Genomic DNA, 13057 nt, shown 5'->3' with positions numbered 1-13057 from the left:
TGTCACCGACCCCAAGGGGTTCCCCGCTTGGGACAGTGTGTTTAAGAACAAGACGTGGCCGTCAAAAGCTAGTTTTGTGTACCTGCAGCCAGTGAGAGGCGGCAGGGGGAGGCAGGGGGTTCCTATCCAAAGCTCTCTCTCTCTCTCCAGAGGGAGGCTTAGCCATGGCTTATGCACACTGTGGTCCGTTACACACAGAGACAGAAATGATAACGTTCCAGGGGGAAAGGGCACACAACAGGTGCATCCCCAGACAGGTTGCAGGGAGGCAGCAGCAAATAGAGCGGCTTCTTCTTTGCAGCGGCTGCAACCTGTAACCAACCACCACGCTTTTAACATTGTTTCTGTAAATGATGGCCAGTAAAACTGACACGTGACTGCAGGTGAGCAGCCCGTTAGCTGAAGAATTCTAGGAACTAACTTCAAAAGAAGCAGACGCCAACCTTCAGACCTTCTGGCTCCGGGATATTTGCTGACCTTCAGCCAGTTATTGGAACAGCCTGGGCGGCGCCTTGCAGAGAGCCCGCTCCCTGCAACCCCGCTGGTCTGTTTCCTTTTCTTCCTTTTCCCTACAGATAAAAAAAACCCTGCCCGTGTCCAGGCGTTAAGATGGTCTTTATGACGAGAGTCCACCATCCTCTCAAGCTGCCGGCTCTTGAATAAACCGCTTTTTCCTGCCACCAGCCCCTGTGTCTCTCGACGATTGGCTTTTGAGCGGGCAGGCAGCCGAACCCGGGTTCCGCAGCAGACTTGTTAAGCCAGCCCGGAGGCCCAGCCCTTCTCCACCTCACATTCCCCGGGAGAAGGCGACCACTGGTCAGGAATGTCCGTTGCTTACAGCAGACTGACCCCATGGCAGGGACTTGCCCCCAGTTGCAGACATTTCCCTATCTAGGGGGACACTTCCTGCTCCCCCTCTCTCAGGGCATCAGCCGCCTATCGTAGATTGGCTGGTGGAAGGAAATGGTCATTGGGGGAGTCGACAGGTTCCAAGGGTGGGTACGCTGAACCAGCATCTCTGTCTCCGCTGCCATGTGGGGCTCTGTGCCATTTGCACCTTGAAAAGGTCATTCACAGCGGCACTGGCTGGTGCGAGGTAAGATTCTAGGACTCGGTGCCTCAGCTGAGATACAGGGAAAGGGGAGCTGGGGAGGTCGGTGCCCCAATACAGAAACAGCCCGACTTGAGACTCAGGCAGGGCCCGCGGCCTTCTCTGGACAGGGCTGCGGCATACGGCAGCATTCCTTCCCATTCACTACCAGGCATGGGCCCTGGCCCTGGCCCTGGCCCCCTGGGCTGGGCAAAGTCCTGAGAGGCCCCATTTCCTGGGTCCATGTGGGACAGGAAAACCTTCCCTGCCCGTCGGTCACGACTGGACAATTTCAATGAAAAGTGCTTTTCCTTCTCTGGTCCCCATCATTGTCATCTCTCCCTTCGCCGCTGTCAAGCTGCGAGTTCCCCTGAGCTCTCCCCCTGGCAGCCCGAGCCCCAAATCGCCCCGCATCACCCTGCATCGCCCGCATCACCCCCATCGCGGCGGGCGCAGCTTCTGCTGCCATAACCACTATTCTGGGCACTTTCATGAGTCCAGAATGGTTTGCTCCCAAACATTCAATTGGGAGTCATTTTTTGTCACGTGTGGGGGAACAACCACACAGCCATATTCCTCTGGCCCGGCCCCGCCCACAGCTGCCCCGAGGGGATCCTGCCCCTCAAGTTTCTTTCAGATCAGCCTGAGAGTCCCCTGCGAGTGAGTCTCTCACCAGTACTCATCATGTTCCTCTTCAGCTGCTGGGCTGGGTGAGGGCTTGGGGCTGCCATTAAAGTGACAAAGGGGAATAAGACGGATCCAGGGAGAGAGAGACTGCAGGGAGGGAGCAACAAATAGAGTGGCTTCAAACTTAGTTTTCAATCTTCTAAAGGGCATCTGGGTTTCAAGTGCAGGGAGAAGGTGATTGTTCATTCAACAAATATTTATTGAATACCTACTGTGTGCTGGGCATGGTGCTCAAAGGTGGAGGTCAGTTTCTGCCCAAAGGATCTTATTCTCCAGTGAGGGGGCGGGGGTGGCTGTGAAACCCACGAAAATGATCAATGTCTTAGAATGTGGCCAGTGCCATGAAAGAGGCATGCCCAGGGTAGGGGGTCACCTCTGCCACCTAGCAGCGAGAGGGAGTGGGCAGAGGTCATGCATGGCAGGCTTCAGGAAGAGGCCTGAGAAGCAGTTGACCAGGGGGTGGGGGTTCGGTAAGGGTTCTCGGCAGAGAAGAAACAAACGAAAGCACAGAGGCTCAGGTCAGGGGGGGGGGGGTGCAAGGAGCTATGAGCCACAAGAGGCTGTTAGAATGGAAAGACCCAGATGGGGGCATGGGGGAGCCTGGCCCACCACGGTAGCCTCAAATACCATGTTGAGGAATTTGGACTTTATCCTCCAGGCTGGGGGGGTGGGGGGGTGGGGGGCGGTGCCCTGGAGGCTGGTGGGCAAGGGCCAGGCCTTAGAGGAGGGTTCAATTAAAACTTTGTCTGGGAAGCCAGAACCAACGGAAGGAATAGACCATCTGACCATCCCAAGAAAGGGACTTCCTCACCCAGCTACAAAACAGCAGCCCTGAGGTCTGAGCCTAGGTATTTAGAACTTGGCGTGTCTTCTTTCTCAGAAATGAATTCAACAAAATGTCTGGTGGTTTTTAGCTATGGGCTTGAGAAAGAGGCAGCTGAGCCTAGTCAGTCCTCATCTGTGTCTGTATATATGGTCAACCTCCTTCCCACCCCCATCCCCCTTTTTCTTCCTCTCCCCACCTCCCTCCAATCTTCCCTACTTTCCTTCCCTGCACCCTCACCCATCCTTCCTTCCACTTTGACTGCCCTTTCATAAATGCAGAAAAAAACTCATCAGTAGTTCCTCCCACCATGGCCTGCGTGCCTTCTACTGAAGGTATGGGACAGTCCCTAAATTATTAGGTGAGGTCAGCCAGGCTGAGCTCCTTCATTAGTAAGAACAGAAGACAATGAAAGAAGAATGGAAATATGCCTTCAGTGGGAAGCTAGCCCTAATCTTTATACAGTCAGGTTATGGAGGGCTCCCATGTGGGGGAAATGTGGAACCAGGTTCTGCGGTGTAAACCACCCATGGAGTGGGTAATCAGGGCACAGATTCTGAATCTTTGCTCTTCTCCCAAGACAGTGTCTGCTGTCATCCATCGGCAGAATGATCTCTTGGAGAAAACACTGGTTTGGTTAGCAGTACAGGGAGCCTCCTGTGCTAGACCAGTGAGGCTGCTTCTCAAGGCCAAGCTCTTGCTTCTGACTCTGTCCTCTAACTCAGTCCTATCTCCGTTGCCAGACCCAAGCATGGGGTCAGAGAGGGATTTTGCCTTAACATGAAACCCTAAAAGGCAGATTCCCATACTGTCAGAGCTGGAAAGGGCCTTAGAGATGAACTTCACATTCATTCAACGTGCTTTTAGGGAACCCCTGTTGCCAGGCTCTGCGTTAACTTCTGGCCCTGGCCCTCAGGGGAACAAAGAATAGGGGACACTGTTCCCTGTTCCAATCCTCAGCCTTTCCCTTTCTGTCTTGGCCGCTGGGGCATTTTGGATCTCTTCTCCACTGAGCTGAGCCAACTGAACTTTTCAGAAATTCCACCGAAGTCTCTGGGTCTTTCAACTGTCTGCTTGAGGCAAGTCCTGCTGCTCCTTTCAAGTTTTTGTTTCATCTGTGTCTGTATGTAGGTTTTCCAGTTGTCCTATTCCCTTCCTCCCTCCCTCCCTCCCTCCCTCTCTTCCTGCCTTCCCTCCCTCCCTTCCTGCCTTCCCTCCTTCCTGCCTTCTTTCTTTCCTTCCTTCCATGTTCATTGACTTCCTACTCTTTGCCAGGCTCAGCTGGAGCACTGAGATCTATGAAGTGGCTTATTCTCAAGTGGGAGAAGAACCAAAACATGACTAGTGACTATGGGACCAGAGTGACATGTTCCCTAGGAATGTGAGAGCAATCAAAGCCTGCAGCCCCTCCAAAGCCCCTCCCCCCAGATTGGGGGGTTGCAGCGGCACTTTGCCTTCACCAAGGTTCCATTCAGTTAAACTGTCCTTTGGGCTGTTCCTCTCGACATCAGCATCCCCGTCAGACACACAGCAGCTTCTCTGTGTGTCTCATGACCACTTGACTCTCAAAGATAAGATCTACTATCTCTAACTTTAATCAGTTTTCCCCCTCTAGTCTTGTTTTTATGGGCTTTGCTCCATTCTTCAGTATGAATTTCCTGATAACTTGGGGTTAAAGGTTTTCCGGGGAAATGAGGGGCCTGTCCTCTAATGCAAGCTTGAAGGGAAAGCTACTTTGAGGAGTTGGCACAAAAGTGGATTTTTTTTTTTAAGGCAACTTGTGGCTGAATAGGGCCTGGAGGGAGATAAGGACCACTGTGCTTGCCCTGCATGTCACCAAAATCTTGAGGTCTAATTGGAGGCATCTATTAGACAAAGAGAAAAACAGTAGATTATCAACATAGTGTCCTTTAGATGAACATGTTTTGAACTACTCTTGCACTGCAGAGGTGTTGTTTGAACAGCTGACAGAAACCAAATTTAGAAGTCAATTTGAAGTCATTGGACTGGCACTATGATTTTTTTTTTATCAGTCAGAATCATTTTCCCTTTCTCACTATAATATTTAAAGAGAGTATTTGGTTTCTTGGATTTTAATTGCCCTGCGGGGGAGAAACCTGGGGAAAAGGTTTCCAATGGTGATTCCCTCAGAGACAGGGCCCTCAGCCCACAATCCATACACACTATGGCTAATCACACAATACACACCTACCAGCCCCAAGCCATCCAATGTAGTTCTTGCTGGTCCTCACAATCTATTTCCAAAGCTAAGCGGAAGAGGGAGGGATCACTCTCTTGACTGATAGAAAATCAAAGTCAGTTTAGATAAAAAGCCAAGGAAATAAATACATGGATTTCTTACTCCATCCTCCCCCACCACCCTTCCCTACGAGGCCAATCAAATTACAGCTATGGTGAACATTTTTCATTTAAAATGTCAGCAATGAAGGTGAAAGGCAGTGAACAAGATTAAGCCTCAGGAAAATAGATCCAAGCTCCCCAGAGAGTATCTATTGTGAGCGCTGAGTGCCCAGGCTGCCAAGACCTAAAACAATATGAAATGTACAAAATTCCTTCATCACCACAGGTGATGGGGAAACGGAGGGTGAGGGGGGAAGAGGAAAGAGAGTCAAAAATAAGATGGAAGCACAAAGAATCTCAATTCCCTTCTTAATTTTCCACTTAAAATTCAATAAAATAAGGGAAAATAACACAAAAGAGATTTAACATACATTTTTCTAGAACATCAGTTGGAAGGGAAACATTGAGTCCTATGATTACTGGATTTTATGGAGAAAGAAATTGGATGATGGGAAAACATAAGGAAGTATTCTACTAAGCTTTTGAGTTTATTAGATTTTGTGACATTCCTTTTTCTTTCTATTCATATTCACATTCAGAAGCTTGTCAGACTTCTCAATTTCCCTCCTCTCCACGTGGCCATTTTTTTTCTCTCCAGGATCCTTGTTTTATTTCTCTCATGCCTTAGGGACAATGACTTTGGAGAGTGCTGAATTGGGTTTGAGTCTTAACTTTGATACTTACCAGCTTTGTGACCTTGGGCAAATTAATTGACCTTGTCTGGAATGTATTTCCTCTTCTGTCAAACAGGAATGATAGAACCCTTATAAGATTATTGTGAGTATAAAGTGAGCTATTATATGCCAAGTGCTTAGTACTTGTTGGAACCTGTACACACTCAATAAATACCAAGTTGTCTTTCTCAGACAACTTAGCTTTGTTATTTCCAAAGCTAAGTCCTCAACTTTGCCCTCAATAATCTCATTCTTCCCTGATTTTGTGGAGACCTTCCTCCTCTCTTCTGAGTCTTCAACTTTCCTAACTTACTGAGATTCTTTCTTATATGAAGGCACCCAGACTTAGTGGGCCCCTTTCCCTCTTTGCGACTTGGAAGTTGTGGGAAAGAAGGAGTGAATCAGAAAATGAGGTACCTGTGGGTTCTTTATAAAACTTGGACCAGGAGATGGTTAGAAAAGGGCTTGGTTACAGTGGGTCCTCCATCTATGAGATGAGGCCATGAGTCTGGTTAAGAGCCCTCTTACCTGAGCATGTGGAGTGAAAAGACTAGAACTTTGGGGCATGTGAAAGGAAAAAGCAAAACCAACAGAAGTTAGTGGAGCAGGGGTGGGAGAGAAAAACAAAAGAGTGGGGGTGATACCATTGTAATTAGCTAATTGTTAATAATAGGAAAGGGGCAAAGGGAAGGCCAGACACTGTAGGCATGTTCTCTGCCAAACACTGGGGGAAGAGGACTGGACAAAGGGAAGATGGACTCATGCCCAGTAAAGTTGGGGTAACAGGAATGATTCTGTCTGTCACGCCTGGGAACAGAGGTCATTGGCCAGAATGGGTGTGGCCACTGCAAGCAGGTGAAGATTTGGGATACTTAACTCCCTAACTAAGGAAGTTCTATCTCTTTTGCTCCTGGTTTCTCTTGGCACGCTTGGCTCATGGCTCATGCTTGGCTTCCTGGCATTCTCTGGTGTGGTCCACAGCCATGCAGACCCCCACAGACAATGCACTAATGGTCTGCAGCTAGCCTGATGCTGTACTGGGCCTGTCCCCAACATGGAAAGGAAACACTGGACACTGGCTTTGCTTCTAGCTCTACTGAAACCCCAGCTACACTTCTTCTATGACCGGACTAAGGGAAATGGGACTTTGGAAAGCCAGGGGTGTAATTCCACAGAAATAAAGCTTTCTCACTCTCCAGGGGGGGCCTCCGGAAATGCTTATTCCAGCGGTACCCCAAGAACCCCACTCAGTAGCAATAGGGAAACACTGGGCACGTTTTTCTCCAATAACAAGATCACAGAAGCCAGGGCCGGGGCTACAAGAAGGGGATTTTCGAGAAAGGAGTGGGAGAGCAGGCACGCAAAGTCTGAGAGGTGTCTATTGAGCCTGGGTTTGTTACTTAGGTGACCTATAAGCTTTTCCAGGGCATTTTTTATTTTTATTTTTTTAGCAATGGAAGAGACGTTTGGTGCAGGGAGCTAAAGGAAGCAGTGAAGGAAGCAAGCATGGTCAGTTTCCTAGGCCAGCTTGCGGAGAAGACGGGGCAGGTGCATGAGAAGGTGGAAGGAGGAGCTGTGGAGACCTTTACTTTCTCCACAAGTGTGGCACACAGTGCGGTGCGCTTCACAGCTGTGCAGGGGGAACCTGATGAGCGAGGCTGAGAATTCAGGGGAGAGAGAAAGCATCAAAGAGGGACAGGGTCCTGGGTCAGAAAGAGAGGAGACGGGATACATGCAGAGCACTGGTGATGATGAGATTGCCTTGAACTTGATAATAAATCCTGTTCTCTGAAGGAGCTGGAGTGAAGGTGGATGCAAATTTGGAAACATTGATTGGCAGAGGGGACCTTTCCCTGACCCTTTTGAGGGCTTTATCTTCCTCGTTGAAGTAGGAGGCAAGACCGTCTGCGAAGGGCAGGAAGTTGGGAATGGGATGGGATCTAGTACGAGTGGTGAAGTCTCGGAAGAGCTGTGGGGAGGATATGGATGGGAGAGGGTTGTTATATTATAGGGCACTGAGATTCCAGGAGAGTCTGAAGACCATGTGTGGTGTCTTTCTCAAGCAGTACACCTCAGCACGGGTAGAACACAGTTGGGAGTGCATGTTTGGACCCATCCAAAGCTGGCAATGAGTGTTGGTGGGGCTTAAAGAGAAGGGGCAAGGACATCAACAATGTCAGGAGGGGTCGCAAAGGGATTCCCTGTGAGTCTCACTGTGAGTCCTTCCAGAACAGGAAGGCAAGTCATGAAAAGGGGATTGGCTGGGGAGGAGTACAGAATCAGTGAGCCCTCGGAGCTGGTATAAGGCCAGGGAAGCATTGGAAGGATAATGGACAATGCTGACCAGGACTTGGAATTAACATTTCAAAGATGGCACTGCCCTGGCCAGTGTGGCTCAACAGTTGGGGCGTCAGCCCTCGCACTGAAGGATTGTGGATTTGATTCCCAGGTCAAGGGCATGTTACCTGGGTTGTGGGTTCTGCGGGTTTGCTCCCCACACCCTTTCTGGGCACAAGCAGGAGGCAACCAGTCGATGTGTCTCTCTCACACATCGATGTTTCTCTCTCTCCCCCTCCTCCCTCTCTCCCTTCCACTCTCTCTGAAAAAGCAATGAAAAAAAACATCCTCAGGTGAGGACTAGCACACACAAAAGAAGATGGTGCTGCTTCAGGGGTTGGTCAAGTCCGCACAGAGGGTCCGGCTGTTGGATAGTGTTCCGACTTTTCCCGCAGATCTTACTGATCTTGTTTTTTGCTCAAGCTGGTAGGTACTACATTCCTAACCACATTTCTCTGCATTGTGATGGAGCAATAGCTTCCCCAAGAGATCTCTGTTGGTGTTGGTGGAGGTTAGGGCATCCAAAACACTCTGACTTACCCTGGCATTTAGGGATCTGAGTCCCTTAGTCTTTCTTTCATTCTCTTCTTTTTATGACATTGAGGAACTTAATAAAAAAAAAAAAGGTCACCCTGACAATTATGGGATGGTACAGACCTTGCATATATGATAATCCATTCATCTCCCTTAATTCTTAGACTCTTGCCCAGCTGGGAAGGCCCAAGTGTTTGCTTCTACCTCTGATAACCAGGTGTGATTAAGAGAATGTCCTTCCAGGGATGGCTCGCCCTTTCACATAGGCGCCAGAGGTCAGCCCCTCGCCAGCCATGGAGACCTGCTGTTTGGTCCCTGGCTTCCCCCCCTCCCCCAACATCCTGGTCCCCAGGACTGTGATTCGTAGCTGGATTCTCAGGTTCTGCACCCCTTTTAGGGAGCTGTGGTTTTCTATAAGCAGCGGAGGAAGTATACGTTTGGATAAAAGTTCCCCCTGTAGTTTTTTTACTTTTTCTCTGAAGAACACAAATTGCAGATTAGTGCTGGATTTGGGCCAAGCAGCATCCAGACATCCAAACGGTATGGAGCTGCTGTGATTCTTCCACAGACGACACCCCGTTCCCGGCACGGTAGAGCATTCCCTCCGCTGGGAGTCAAACTGGACAAGTCACTGTGGGCCTCAGAGTCCTCTGTGGACCTGGGAGCCTGGGTGTGGGATCCCTCCTAAGCCTGATGTGCCGTGGTGTGGGGATACCTGAGGACACCTGTCCCCACTTACCCCTTTTGTGCGAATGGCAACTGTAGATGGTTGGGAACCTTGGATAGACTCCAGAAGAGCCAGGGGCGAGTGCTTCATTAGGAAGGAGCTAACGTATCCTCCCCAGGCGTCCTTAATTCATGGAGGCCCTGTGATCATAAAACATTGGACATTTGGAATGAGGGTGTCTCATTGCCGTAGCCTGTCGTGTTAATCTGCCCCCGTAGCGCCGTTCATTTGCTTGTATGCGCAGCTGCCTTTCTGGTGTCTTAGCTGCAGATTCCTCAATGCCTCCCGCAGGCATAAATCACACCTGTTCATTTGCTTGTATGCGCAGCTGCCTTTCTGGTGTCTTAGCTACAGATTCCCCAATGCCTCCCGCAGGCATAAATCACACCCAGAGACACGGGCAGTGTGATCTCATTCTTGCCTCCCAACTGTATTTTCCCCCCGACATTTGGATTCCAAGGGAAAGTAGTAAAGAAAATGAAAGCTCTATTTCAGTTTTGTTCTGTTTCTGAAATTGTTTTTGTGCCTGGTTTTGGGGTGTTTTATTTGGAGGGGCGGGGGTATAGAGGAAGTCTTTAATAAAGAATGTCCTCTGGGAACAACTGTAATAATCTGAACAATAAAGATTTATTAAATTATATTTAAAAAAGATTTTTAAATTAAAAAAAAAGAATGTCCTCTGCTGCCCTCTCCATGTTTAAGCCCCTTTAGCTTCTGGAGCCACCTTGGATAAGTCCTCCTCCTCTGTGTCAATTGCTGTCTCTCGTGCTTTCCTGGTCACTGATCCTCCCACATTCTGCCAAGTGTTGGGGCACTAAGTTTGGGGCACCACCTGATTACCTTTTGCATACCTTGGATCACCACCAGGCAAAGCTGGTTATCATGAATCATCTCAACCCATAGGATCCAGAAGATGCCATGGCTGCGAAGGTCAAGGTCCTGGAGCACCAAAGTGTAGACTGGGGACTGGCCGTGGCATGAGCATCAGTTGGGAGCTTGTTAGAAATACAGAACCCCAGGTCCCAGCCCAGGCCTAAGGATCTGCGTTTTACCAAGATTCCCAGGTGATTCGTGCACACATTAAAGTTTGAAAAGCACCGGTCAAGTTGGCATGCTAAGAGAAGCCCACTGGCTCAAATGCTGTTTTTATCCTTTGCCCTGTCTGATCTCCAACTGCCAGGGGTGGGCTACCCCAGAAGCGGTTCTGTGTGTAAATCCAGACCGGAGGAATTGAGGCCTTTGAGATCCTGTTGAAGAGGAACCAAGGGAAACCCTGTGGGAGGGACTGGCATCGTGGGAATTTGCCCTGTGGGCCTGGTGGCCGTCTGCCTTCCTGTGGCAATGTTTTGGGAACTTAGCCAGTACTCCTTTCAAAGAAGAGAGTAACATGTAGATAGAAGACGTGTATGATAGCTCTAATTTGCATCCTAAGACTTAAGGATGCAACATGCAGCCCATAATGGTAATTAGCAATGGGTTTCCAGGATAAGTAATGAGGGAGAAACAGAAACCTGTTTTGATAATCCCTCATAATACCCAATTTATTGCCATGGTATGATTTAACAGGAGGTGGTAGGTACAGGGAAGACTAGCTCATATAGGCATGCCATGTATAAAGCTTTGCCTAAACGCGGCAGGTTAACACTCCCCAAGTCTGTTTCCTGCTGGTCATTGGGGGGAAGGGACTGGGCAAAGGCAGTTTGGAATCATGCCCAGTAAGGTCTGAGCGACGGGGGAAGATGCTTGTCTGTCAGTCACACCTGGGAACAGGTCATTGGCCAGAAGAGGGGTGGCCACTGCAAGGGCAAAGGAAACCTAAATATTTAAACTTCTGTGCAAAGGAAGTTTGCTCTCTTGGCTCTTGGTTTTTGCCCTCTAGCTCTCTTGGCTGTGTCTTACTGCCAGGCTCCTGGCTCTCCCGTTGCAGGGTATGCACTCCCCTGCGCCCCCGTGGCTCACAGCCATGTGGGACCCACACAATGGACTAATGGACTTTAATTGACCTGATGCTCTGCCAGGCCCGGCTGCAACAGGGAACGGACACTCTGGACACTGGCCCTCCTTTTGGCTTTACTGGAACCCCAGCTACACCTTGTTTTTCAGAACTGGGTTAAGGGGCACAGGACTTTGGAACCGGAGAAATGGAACTCCACGCACATAAATTAGCCTTTTGCCCCATCTCGTTCTCCCTGACAAGTCTTAGAAAGTTCTTTTCCTGAAGATAAAGCAAGAACCACCCCACTCCCACTGGTGTCGGGGAAATTGGACCCCCTAATTTCCCTGGTCACACTATTTCAGATTAGCAGATCCTTTTGGACAGCAGTGTATGAAGGCCATGAGGAGAAATGATATTAGTGTGTGTGTGTGTGTGTGTGTGTGTGTGTGGCATGCCGGCTGCAAGAAGGACAATGCCTGTGGCCCCCGACTGAGGGCCTAGGTGTGTGATGACCTGTCACCATGAAACCCTTCTCTCCTATGCTGGGCTAGCATAGCAGTGTGATGAGACGCATTCAGTGTAACTGCTTTTGACCTGGAAAGTGAGGAAGCAGGTGATGAAACCCACATCACTTTGGCAGCCACAAACTTAGAAGGTCCTTGTAGGTAATTAAGTTTTGGGTGGGGGGAGCATGTGAGAATATACAAAAACCTTGGCTTAGATATTTTGATTGCTCATTTTTTCTTCATTTTTAAAGTATCCATGTCCATTTCATGGGGTCCATTTCTTCCCTTCTCGCTCTAGCTAGGTGAGTTTAATCACTTGCAGAAATCTCTCAGACACCCTTAAAAAATGCCCTCATTGATAGTAGTGGAAGACATAGCATGTTTAAGTCCAATACGGAATTTTGAATGTTATGTTGTTTTTTTGGGTTTTTTACCATTTATAAGGCCAAATTGCTTAGAAAGAGAAGGGCAAAGGATTCAGGGGTCTCTTCTAATAAAAATGATAGTCCTTGGGTCTTTTCCCAAGTTCCTATGCAGTTTAAAAAAATAAGTTCATTCATAGTTTAAAAATGCATGCTCAATAGTAGACTTCAGTAATATTCAGAGAAAGAAAAGCAACAACAACAAAAAAATACCTGCAGTGACTTCTGTGCAAACGTAATTTGGTATTTTGATTTATATTTAGCTTCTCCTCTTCTCAAATCTACCTATAAATATATATAAATGCATACAAAAAATGTTCCCATGTTGACCTTGTGCTTGCTCTTGCATTTCACTATGCATTACATTTTCTCATAGTAATAAATAACCTTTTCTACACAGTGTTTATTGGCTGCACCCTATGGAGCTTATTTCCTCTAAGAAATGAGGGTAACTATAGTTACGGGTCTAATTAAAATAGGGAACAAGAACAAAAAAGCCCCATTCATGCACTCACTAAGGAAATTTCACTTCCATTGGGAAATCATATGACGAAAGGCCAAGTTGGTTTCTTGTTTTTGTATCTCGTGATGGCACGTGTAAAGTTGCACACCCTGGACTCCATCGGTCCTTTTTGAAAATGATTTGGGGCTCCAGACCTTTCCTGGTTCCCGAGATTCTCAGACATCTCTGCCTCTGGAAGCACCAAGTAGACTCAGATGCAAAGCCTTTCTTAGAGAAGTTCATAGGGAGTATCAGGGAGAGAGACACTGGCCAGAGGAAAAAGAATGATCTCAGTCTGTAAAAAAAAAAAAAAAAAAATGCATTGTCCTCTCTTGTCTTCATTTACTTAGGGTGGCAATCTGTAGGTGATTTACACAGATTGGGACCATTTGGCTGTTAAGATACGCCAGATAGCCTTCCAGGAGCACAGCTGATACTGACTCTCCGCCAGGGGGCAG

The 13057-nt window shown here is 48.4% G+C and overlaps 1 non-coding gene across 1 annotated transcript; it reads left to right on the top strand.

Annotated features, from left to right (window-relative positions):
- The first annotated feature begins 8427 nt into the window (after nucleotides 1-8427).
- MIR9276 (microRNA mir-9276) lies at nucleotides 8428-8509 on the top strand. The gene has a single exon (NR_128987.2). It is a non-coding gene; the product is annotated as a microRNA mir-9276 (primary transcript).
- The last annotated feature ends 4548 nt before the right edge of the window (nucleotides 8510-13057 follow it).

The sequence above is a fragment of the Eptesicus fuscus genome, chromosome 5 (assembly GCF_027574615.1).
Source record: "Eptesicus fuscus isolate TK198812 chromosome 5, DD_ASM_mEF_20220401, whole genome shotgun sequence".
In the NCBI taxonomy this organism is placed as follows: domain Eukaryota; kingdom Metazoa; phylum Chordata; class Mammalia; order Chiroptera; family Vespertilionidae; genus Eptesicus; species Eptesicus fuscus.
This window is presented reverse-complemented; position numbering and strand designations above follow the sequence as displayed.